Consider the following 10,601-nt stretch of genomic DNA (forward strand, 5'->3'; position numbering starts at 1 on the left):
GGCATCACCTGGGGATGCCTTCTCCACATCAGTTTTCCCACATAATTTTTCCATTGCTATTTAAGTACTTTCATAACCACTGATGAAAATTTTTCTATAAGAAGTACAGGTAACATTGTTCTTCAAAACACGATTTTAAAGTACTGAAAAGAGTTCAAAAATTGAGGATGATCGTGCAGGTGGAGAAATTAGGGGTGAGGATTTCCCCTAGTTCATCCAGTGATACCCATTTAAAATCAGGATTAAACACCATTTTCACTTCAACACAAGTTCAGCTGGCAGAAGAAAATAATCGAGTTGACAGTGTATTTGATTCACAGATTTCCATTCAGGCTTATCTTTATGAATAGTATAAGTTATTATTTTCCTTAATGGTTTAAAGTCAGCCAGTGGAGCAGCATTTCAGCATGCAAACATCTTCTGGAAAGCAATTGCTCCACAAACAACCTCTGTTTCATATCATTTACATCTGAGAAACACATCCCATTAGGTCAGGACAAAAGAACCAAAAACCACAGAGAAAAAGCTTAAAATGTAATACTAGTTCTGACATATATGCTGTTGTTCTTCCTAATTATTCTTCTACTTGCAAACATCGTTAGTTGCAAATGCCTCTTTCCCTGGAGTACAGAACAGAGAAGCAAGTCTGTTTTGAACAAAAGCAAAAATACCCCAACAGCTACTATGTAAGGATGATGCTTTTTCTTTGAATTCTATCTGCATGTATTGGCAGCATTCCCAATAACTTTTTTTTTTTTAATTTTCCTTTGGGAAAACAATACACCTGAATGGGCCTTAGTGCATTAATGAGATTGGAGGCAATTCTTCCTACATTCCTATCAGATGGAGATACTGAGGGAAAGATAAGCAAGTGCAACTCTGTTCCACAGTTTGAGACAATAATAGCTTGATTAAATTTAAAATGCATTTCTTGTTTCTGTACAGGCTCAAATCTAAAGACATTATGTTAGGGAAGCAGACAGCCATCTCTGAATACAGTCTCCAGCTGTTAGGTTTGAACTTATCCTTATTTTCTTCTGGTTTCTTTCTTGACAGAATGAGAGATTTTTTTTTACCAAGAAGGAACCTGAAAATTGGGCTATAAATTACCATTTTGGAAGCTTCCATTTCAGAACCAAAAAAAGATTAACCAATCAGAGAAAACATCTGTTGACCTGGAGAGGGGTCACTAAACTTTTTGAAGCCTGCTTCTAATTCAAATAGGTGGATGAGTGTGCAGCGGACAGAGCATTTACAATCTTTTCTTGAAATCACCTATGCTATTGAAATCCTGATGTAAAAGGCTTGAGGGCTTCTGTCCTTGGCTCTCCATTTACAGTAAATGGAGGTGCTGTTCTTTTTTCTTTAAAGAAAAGCATCATTAAACTGTTCTAACATCTTGAAGACCTTACTGCAATTCTTTCATGCACTGAATTAATGGCAAATGAACCTGGGCAATTATCAAGAAAAAAAGTTGGGATCATGCAGTGTAAGAGGCACTTTATTTCTTTGACAAGCATAGTTTATTTTTAATTTTTCCTTTTGCTTTACAGTACATTAATAAATGCTCTGGAGTGTATTTAGTAAAAGTAATGAAATCTCAGTAATACAAGGCTTGACTACAGGCTTCTGATGCTTGCTGACAAAGAAGCAGGGACCTTGGGGGAGATTTTGTTCACAGACACTTCCATGGAAATTAGCAGCCTGTACTTCAGTGATGTTCTTCCCAAAGGGGGATGCTGTTCAGCTTATATGAACTCTGAATTTGGGAACCCTTTTCAAGCTAGTTTACAGACTTCTTAGAAATTCAGCAGAGAAAGAGGCTGACTCATCCTCATCCCATCCTGAAAGAGGATGTCAGACTGCAGAGGCAGCAGAAACTGCTCCTATCCAACCTGATTACAGACAGGCTCAGAGCTCAAACACCAGCCTTTGAGCATTAGTGACAGTCAGTGCCCATCAATCCCTGATTATAATGACAGCAGCAAAATCCCCACACCTTTCCTGCTGGGACCCCAGCACAGCAAACCTGCTGTTAGATGAGGGGAGAGCTCCAGGGCTACCCAGCCCCAGGAGCTGGGCTATCACTATTTGTGGTGATCTTCAGGACAGAAACCTCCGGGACTTCAGCAGGATTTCACAGGCTGTCACCTGGCACACCACAGCACACTCCTGCAGCAACTGCTGGCTGGACATGCCAAGTGTTTTCAAACCACTACAGCCCAAAACATTTTCTGTTTGCTACAACCTCCCCAGGGCAGGAGGAGGAGAGGGAGAGGACTGTCCCAAGCAGGGGAAACACGCACTGTGTTGGTAGCAGTTCTCAGAGGACATCAATGCAATATCACATCAATTTTTCTTCCTTCAGCAACAATCATAGGATGCATCAGGGTGGGATGAAGGAAGGAGGACTGCTGTAATAGAAGGAAAATGAAAAGGAGACGGAGAACAAGGGTGAGAACAATTCTGCAGGTGAATTTCTAGTCACAAGGGAGATAATTCACAGCCTTCTACTTAATGCAGACAGCAAGACTGAAGTAAAAATGGAAACTGAAGCTGGTTAGAGGCTGCAACGGGCACACCAGCCTCCCTATCTTCAAGCTGATGTGATTCCATTTCCCCCAGTGTGATGGAGTTGGACAAATCTCTGTGGGGAATGGATGCAGCTGCAGCTTAGCTGCCATCCCTTCAGCTGCACAACTCAGTGCATCACGTGCTTTCAGCTCCTTTCTGACCTGTTAGTTCTTGTGCTGAGTCAGACTCATATTTCAGGGTGGAAGGGCCTGGTTTAAAACCCTGCAGGTTATATTTTCTGATCTGTGGGAATATATTTAATTACAACCCTATCTACTGATGGCTGGTGTTGGTACAGCACCTGGCATGTTAAGGATGTCATCCATGAGTAGATATTACCATGTGCCAGCAGCAGTAGTAACAGCACAGTACAAAAATTCTGGTATGAGGTTCTGAAGAATTCAAAGGAAAAATGCAGCTGATGGCATAAATTTCTACTAAAATATCTTCTGCTAATCTCTCTGCAAGAAATGCAGAGGCTTTCTGACACTTTCCTTCATTCCCTGTTCACCAGTCTGTGAAGGCTACAGCACAGTCAAATATTTAACTGAGGAGTATCCATCCCCCATCTCCCTCACCAACAGATACAGCCTAATTTCCTGAACTGCATAAACATGATCCCTCACTAATGCAGTCAATATCAGTCACAACAGAAAGCAGCCACTCCAGACAAACCTGGGGCAAAGACTTTCCTATACTTCCAATTTTCCAGTGTAGCAAAGTGCCTCTGTTTGGAAAAATAAATAATAAAATAAAATAAAGAAGCCCTCTTAACTGCAGGATGGTTCAGAGCAATCACATTAGAAAATCATTTTCTATGTCTGGCAGCTGCCAGCTTTCTGCCAGGCAAAAAAATGGGAGATGCAGAATTACTTCCACAATGTCTGCTGTTACATTATTTCAGCCCAACATTTCTCATACCTGCAAGAAATCTCCTCTGCTCTTAATTTGTTTCACTGAGGCATGGACCTGACTAATCCTTCTAGCAAGTGTTGTGGCATTGAACAGACTGCAGGCTGGGGAGGGTTTTGAAGCGAGGAGATGGCAGGGAGGAGAGGTACTTTGCCTTCAGATTTTGGAGAGAAAATGTGCATGTGAAACTGCAAATTTACATGACACTCTGTTGTGCAATACTCCCTATTTAATTCCAAATTTTAGCACAATTTACGACACATTTATACGAGACAGAGTGTTTTTTCTTACTTTTGACTGTGAGGTAATTATGTTTAATGTCTAAAGGTGTTTATCGACCTTCATATAACTTCTAGCAATAAACTTATAACAAAAGAACCTGGGATAAAGATGAGTACAAAAAGTCAAATGCAGACTAAGGGACAACTTTTTTCTGGAAGGATATAACACCAGACTTACACAATCTCTGTGGGACCAAAGTATGCTCGTCTCCATAAATCCTGTTTGTGTCACTGTAGCAGCCCTAAGGAGACTTCTAAATGCTGATAAATAGTAGGCTTGCATTTCCCTCATGGGAAGAAAACCAACCAACCAAAGCTTCCAATTTCCTCTTCCCTAAACGCACCTCTCTCCAAAGTGCAGCTGTGGAGGAAGAAGTGGCACTTCAACAGATGCAAGGTTCTGAGACCCTCTGCACTAATTAAAATAGCCCTGAGGCACCATTATGTCTGCAGCCACTCATGCCAATAATGCTTCTCTCCTTCCCAAACAGCTCCACTCCCAGCACAGCCCTTTCTGTCACTTACACAGCATAAACAAGCTCCTCCAGCTTTTGCCTTCCTGTCCTTGGACCACAAACCATCTTTAACGTCTCGGATCATACTGTGCAGAGACATATTTAGGAGGATTAAATACTAAGCATAGTTTTCCACAACAAAGGACATCTAGGCATATCCAGAACCAGAGGCACCTGAAGCACTGTGCTGGAGAGATGCAGTGATGTTGGGTGACTTCCAAACCAAGCTGAGCACAGGTTACACACAGGTCCCTGACACTGAAATTCAACAGCAGTAAAACCACTCTGCCTGAACTGCAGCTTGAATCCTGTGTCCCATAACCCTGAGGGGCTTTGGAAAGAGAAGATGATGCTGTGATGGGCATTTCCAAGTCCCAGACACAGATAACCATGCTGCAGCAATCTTAACTGAGCCACTTGCTCATCAGAGCTTGGATTCTGGGGAGCTTCCATAAGACACCGCTCATGGTGACATGCAATTTGCTCTAAAGCCCTGTCCCAGGTCTCCACCTTGCTGGAAAAACAAGGAGCCCAGCATGGTACTGGTTGAATGATACTTGCTGGCTCTCATATTCAGTGAATTCTAGTGTCAGGGTGAGAAATTTGGTTGATTCCCACCGGACTAGTAATGTGTCCACTATCAATATGGTTTTAAACATTGATGTGACTTTCTGAATAACAATACATCAAATGTGTTTAGTTTTGTTTGGGGTTTGTTTTGTTTTGTTTTTAAATAGTACTTAACCCAACCTCTATGTGGTTTTAAAAGCAAGCAAGTAACTGAATAAAATGCTGAGGCCTTCCCATCTGATTAAATTTCAATTCAGAAATGAAAGAGTGAAGGTTGTGTTTAGCCCATACAGTTAAGCTTAAAAGCTTTGCATAAAAGCAGGAGCACAGTATCACATCCCTGGTTTATACAGCACTAGATTGCCAAGGAACATTTTTGTCATAGTGTGGTCTGTTACTGATATTTATTTGATAAAAAAACCTGCATGCCTTCATGATTTGAAGGAAACAGTGCTAGGAAGGGGTCCTACCCTCACCTGTATCAACCATTTTCTTACATTTATATCTTGCAGGTGTTGGTCTCAGGTCCTACCTCAGACAGCAAAGAAAATCAGGTCTGAATAAATTCCCTGCAGTTCATAACTTAGGAATACATTATGTGTTCATAACTTAGTAATACATTACCCCCCGTAAAAGGATTCCTGAGTAACCTGATTGCTCTTGGCATCATTTGAGCAACAGGTCAAGGATTAAGCATTCCAGATCTCAGACTTTCTGCATTCTAATTCTGCCATTGATTTATTTTACATCACAATCTCATTTCTGTGCCTCAAAGACAAGATTTTCCTGACTAAATCCGATCTTCTAAAGCCTTCTGCTTTTTTCTCATTCCAGACTGCAACGTAGACATAAGCATATGTATAAATATATATATGTGTATGTGTCTGCAACAAGTGCATCACTCAAAGATAAGTTTTCATGGTAGACCTCTGGCCTTGCTATAGTGCTTGGTTCAGTGCAAAAAGTGGACTGTACTGTCTCTAGAAAAGGCCTGGATTTACAGAGTTTTAATGCCAGCCACTGAACTACACTGAGTGAAAAATTCCTATAAACTAAGATGTTGCAATAATAAACAGGGTGTCTTATACAACCGTGGTTTTTCTGCCTGGATTTCACAGATTTGTCTGGAGGGTCGTCTGACCATTTTTCCCTACACAAATGTGTGGATGCAGGTATCCATGAGCCCTTGAAACTCCTCAAATTCCAGAGTAAGGCCAGGTCCTTAAACATTTGAATGACCTCCAGTGGAGGTGATTAAACTTTCTGAAAGAAAATGTACCTTGCCATGCCAAGTAAAGAGACAATATGAATAGAAAGTTGACACCAAAGTCTAGGCTCCTTGGTTGCCATGATACCTGACTGATAATACTGTCATTTTCCCTCTTTAAATCTCAGGCTTGCTGCTCACCTTCATCAGCACCGGGATCATTTTCGTTTTCTTCATTTCACTTAGGAAACCACTTCAGCATTTATCACATCTTTCACTGCACATGGATGTAGACCTTGAAAATCCTGCAGTACCCTGAGGATCAAAATGTGCTTTGAGCAATGCAGTGCAATTCAGCCTGAAAGGCAGGTAAAAATTATAGGCACCAGGAATATATGGAACACTAGCATTTTGCATGTGAACTGGCATGCTCCTTCAATCAAAGAATGATCATTGATTACCATAATCTTACTGCCTACCCTGCAACAACCAAGGGTATAACACACTCTGCTTCAAAGAGCTAAACCACAGGAACTGTTTTATTGCACATAAAAAGTCTCAATCAGCACTGTGAATGAAATCTAAATTTTTAGGGGTTTTACCTCAGTTATATTTTTAAAAATTTTACATTTCAAAGTTAATTAAATGATAGTGAGAAACTGAGGCTGCTAGTATACAGTTTCTAAAGTCTTAATATAAAAATGTATGATGTTCAAGAAAAATGTTTTCAGAAAAATCAGTATCAAATGACAACATGGCAGAGAAGAAAGGAGGAAATGAGTGGGTATTTCCAAATGTGTGCAATTCCCTGGTGTACTGAAGACAGAGAAGCAAGAAAAATGTTTCACATCAAGAGCTGGAAAAGGGAAGATGCTTGTCACCAAGCAATGGGATGGTCAGGGGGACCCTCAATGACTGAATCACTGGGAAATTTAGAGTTTGGGAGACCATGTTTGCTCAGAAGAAACAGTGTCTGAGGCTTTTCCTACAGTGGGCATAGGTAATAACCAGCATGAGCCTTGGGCAGCAGAGAAAAGGTGGCAGCAAACAGAGCTGCAGGTCAGCTCAAACCACCTACAGTGCCTCCCCTGGGAGCCTGAGACTTGTCTGCAGCAGTCCCCAAAATGGTGATGGACAAGAATCCATGCTCAGTTGACTGTTGGATAAATGGGAAGATGGAATAAAGCATTTTAGCTCACCTGTGAAGCCTTTTATGCACATGATTGCAGCTCCAAGTGCTCCTGCTCTGACAGCCTTGGCCCTGCATCACTCCTGCCCCACCCTCACATCATGTCAGACTGCACAGAAGCCCAGAGTCAGGAGCACACCAAGACCTCTGGAGAGCTGTAAGAGTGCCAGTGACAGCAGTGAACTCCAAGCCCAGAATCAGCAAGGAGCTCTCGGGAGCTCCTGCCAGACCTTCACCCCAGCACCTGCTCCCTCCTTGCCTCCCTCGGTGTGGGCAGGGCTGGCAGAGCTGAGCTGCCACCAGAGGAAATGGCACATGAGCTCCCTGTCTGGGCTCCAGCAGAGTGGTCATCTGAACAATGGGGGCCAGCTGAGCCGGGGAAAAATTCATCTGCTACACAGGTGAGAATGAAGGAATATGAGCTGGAACCAAAAATATCCTGCCTAACAGTCCATTCCAGAGCTCTTCTGTATCAGATGCACTAACCCCCTACTCATTTCCTCTGGTTGTTTTTTCCTTACCCAATCAGCACCTCATTAACCATCTCCCCACAGTGCCTGTATCTCAGCCATATTTAGCCCCTCATTACATGACACATAGCTTGGTAATCATCACTGCAGGGGGATCTGCAGATGTTGTGCAGAAAAACCCAGATCCTCCAGCCATCACCCTGAGCTCTCCTGGAGATTATCTCTTTGTTATAATTTTGTACATTTTCGAACAGCCACAGGCAACATAATCCATTTATTTGATAACAGAAGTGCAGCTACCTCTGCTGCAAGAGGAAGGAATCTATGGCTGGGGTTGCTGGAGCATCTTTTAATTTCTCAGAAATCATATTTCCCAATTTGACCTCATCTATTTATATCAGGTTCATGGTTCTTCCCTTAGTTACTACTAGAGCATCTAAAAACTGTCTTTCAGGAGCACAGAATTGAGCAGCTTGGCAGATTGAAGAGAGGGTTGATATGGACCTTGGAACAGAAGCCTGGGGAGGAAATAGGACAAGCTGTGGAGAATTTCTTTGGCTAAAGTGAGTCAAAAGTGTTCACCATTAAATTAAAAAAAAAAAAAACAAAAACAAAATCAGATTGTATTTCTCAAACTAAACATCTTGAAATCTGTGCCAGCTGTTTGCTTGGGGATTTGTTTATTTACCACCTCACATGTATGGCAATCTGAAAGTGAAGACTGCTTCATAGTCAGATCAGCAGGGAAACACCTCAGTTTCCCAGGAAAACCCAGGCAGATATATATATATATATTTAGCATTGACACTCACTATGAGCTGTTTTCAGGGAGGGGTTCCCTGGAGAAAAGTCAGGCATAAAGCCATTTCTCTGTGTCATGTACACCTATACAGACAGTAAAACAGGGTATGACACAAAGATGGTTCTTTACTTCTAGATTGAATTTGAGGACTTTGCCTCCTGCACACACAACAAGAAACCAGCACACCTTCCCAGTCCAATTCTCCCCACCAAATTACTCAACTCTGGGCTCCAGAGGTTACAAACTTAGCCATGTCCAGAGGGGAATACAAGATCTGTCTTATTCTATTGCTCCTGTCTCTGTATAGCAACTGTTTTCTGAGACAATGAATCAATGTGAAAAGAAAGAACACAAACTGAAAAAAGATAAAATAATAGATATATAAGGAAGAAAGGAAAACAATGACAATAGTCAATGGATCATTATTGAAGCAACAGAAAATTACTATATGTTACAGCCACAGAGTTGTTACATTACACAATTGATCCTTGGCATTCTTAAATACACAATAAATCAAAACATGAGGCTATAGCCACCTGAAAAAAACATCATTAGGACAGATACTGGTATAAATACATGTGGTATGGCCAGTTCACACCAGGTAATTTGCTTTGCAATGATGAGCATCATTGGGTAAAAGAAAATCTTTGAGAATGCCAAACAGGGATTACCCAGTAGCAAACATTTCTGTCCTGCCCTCACAGACAGAGTAACTAACCTGAGAGTCAATTGCCATGACTCCAGCAACTCATGATTAATGTATGTGGTATGAAATATTCAGGAGAATATGGGTTAATAATGCCAGTACAAACCAGGAGAGACAGCCCTGCATTCATCATTTGCTAATGTTCAGCCTTGAGCCAGGCCAGAGTGGGAGACACAAGATAAATGACAAAGAGCCAGACAGGTTCATAGTTAAAAATATGATAACTTACCACAGTCTTCCACTGGTGCTGTTCTGGAAAGGAGGGAAGATGATTTATTGACATTATCTTGGTTTATTTTTGTTTAAAAGCTTGGCAATGGAGAGTGAATTGATACTGAAAAAGTCTGTGCAGGGTCCTGGTAGGAGACTTGACATATCCTTCTAAAATAGAGTTAGTAAACGTCCCTGTGCAGTCTTTCAAACAAAATGGAGAGCAAGGAGGGAAATGTTCTTTTTCTGAACAGTCTTTTACTGGTGCTGTCACCACTATAGGGTACATGCAAGCAGAGGGAAGGGAAAACCAGGGAAACAAGTTGGTGTGAGAGCCCTCCAAAGTTGAATCTTTCTTCAGTGTGCCAAGCAGGAGGTGCTGCAATCATGGATGGCGTCCTTGACTTTTTCAATCCCTGTCAATTGTTGAGGTGACATCTGTGTCTCCCCAGCATCCAGAGGGAGTCCATATTGGACTGGCTATTGAAGGAAAATTAAAGGACAGGGTAACGAGCTTGGTATTAGGCAGAACTACCCACCAGCAGAAAGAGTTACAGTTCATTTTTGTTTCTCTTGGGGTGAACTTTTGGTTTTCTTTAAAGTAGTCCAACTAAGCTTTCAGACTCCAGACAACTTCAAACAATAACACAGGATGTGTGTTGTAGCTGATACGGCCACAATACACAGAGTGTCATCCTGCAAGTTCAGAAGGCTTCAGCCCACACAGAGCAACACCAGACCACTTCAGAAGGCTGCAAGCATCTACCCTTCTTGTTCAGCCCAACCTTTTATCCGCTCATGTTGATGCACTATGCCTGCGTGCCCTCTGCTCCCTGTGGTGGTTGCTCAGTGCCCCTGGGCACTCCCTGGCTCGTTATCTTTGATGCTGCTCACCTGCTGCTCACAGCTGTGCCCATTGGGGATGGGGCTGGGTCAGCCCGGCTCCCAATCACCACACACTGTGTGCCTACAGCTGTAGAGAGCTTCTTGTAAAAGGGCTCAAGCAATAAACAATAAATATTCCTGAGTGAAATTGCTGAGAAATGGCTAAGTAACTTAGGCAGAGCATGAGGAGACGGCCTGAGGTGGAAAATCCTCCTTTGGCTCAGTACTTTCTTCTTGGTAAGTTATCTGCCAGTGCTGGTGCTGGGTGCAAGAACAGGCT

The 10,601-nt window shown here is 42.1% G+C and overlaps 1 long non-coding RNA gene across 1 annotated transcript; it reads right to left on the reverse strand.

Annotated features, from left to right (window-relative positions):
• Window positions 1-2,241: 2,241 nt before the first annotated feature.
• LOC131561569 (uncharacterized) lies at window positions 2,242-9,963 on the reverse strand. The gene is made up of 3 exons (XR_009275086.1): window positions 9,456-9,963; window positions 6,261-6,374; window positions 2,242-2,414 (listed from the first exon to the last, which is right to left on the reverse strand). It is a non-coding gene; the product is annotated as an uncharacterized LOC131561569 (long non-coding RNA).
• Between the last annotated feature and the right edge of the window lie 638 nt (window positions 9,964-10,601).

The sequence above is a fragment of the Ammospiza caudacuta genome, chromosome 9 (genome assembly GCF_027887145.1).
Source record: "Ammospiza caudacuta isolate bAmmCau1 chromosome 9, bAmmCau1.pri, whole genome shotgun sequence".
Taxonomy (NCBI): Eukaryota; Metazoa; Chordata; class Aves; order Passeriformes; family Passerellidae; genus Ammospiza; species Ammospiza caudacuta.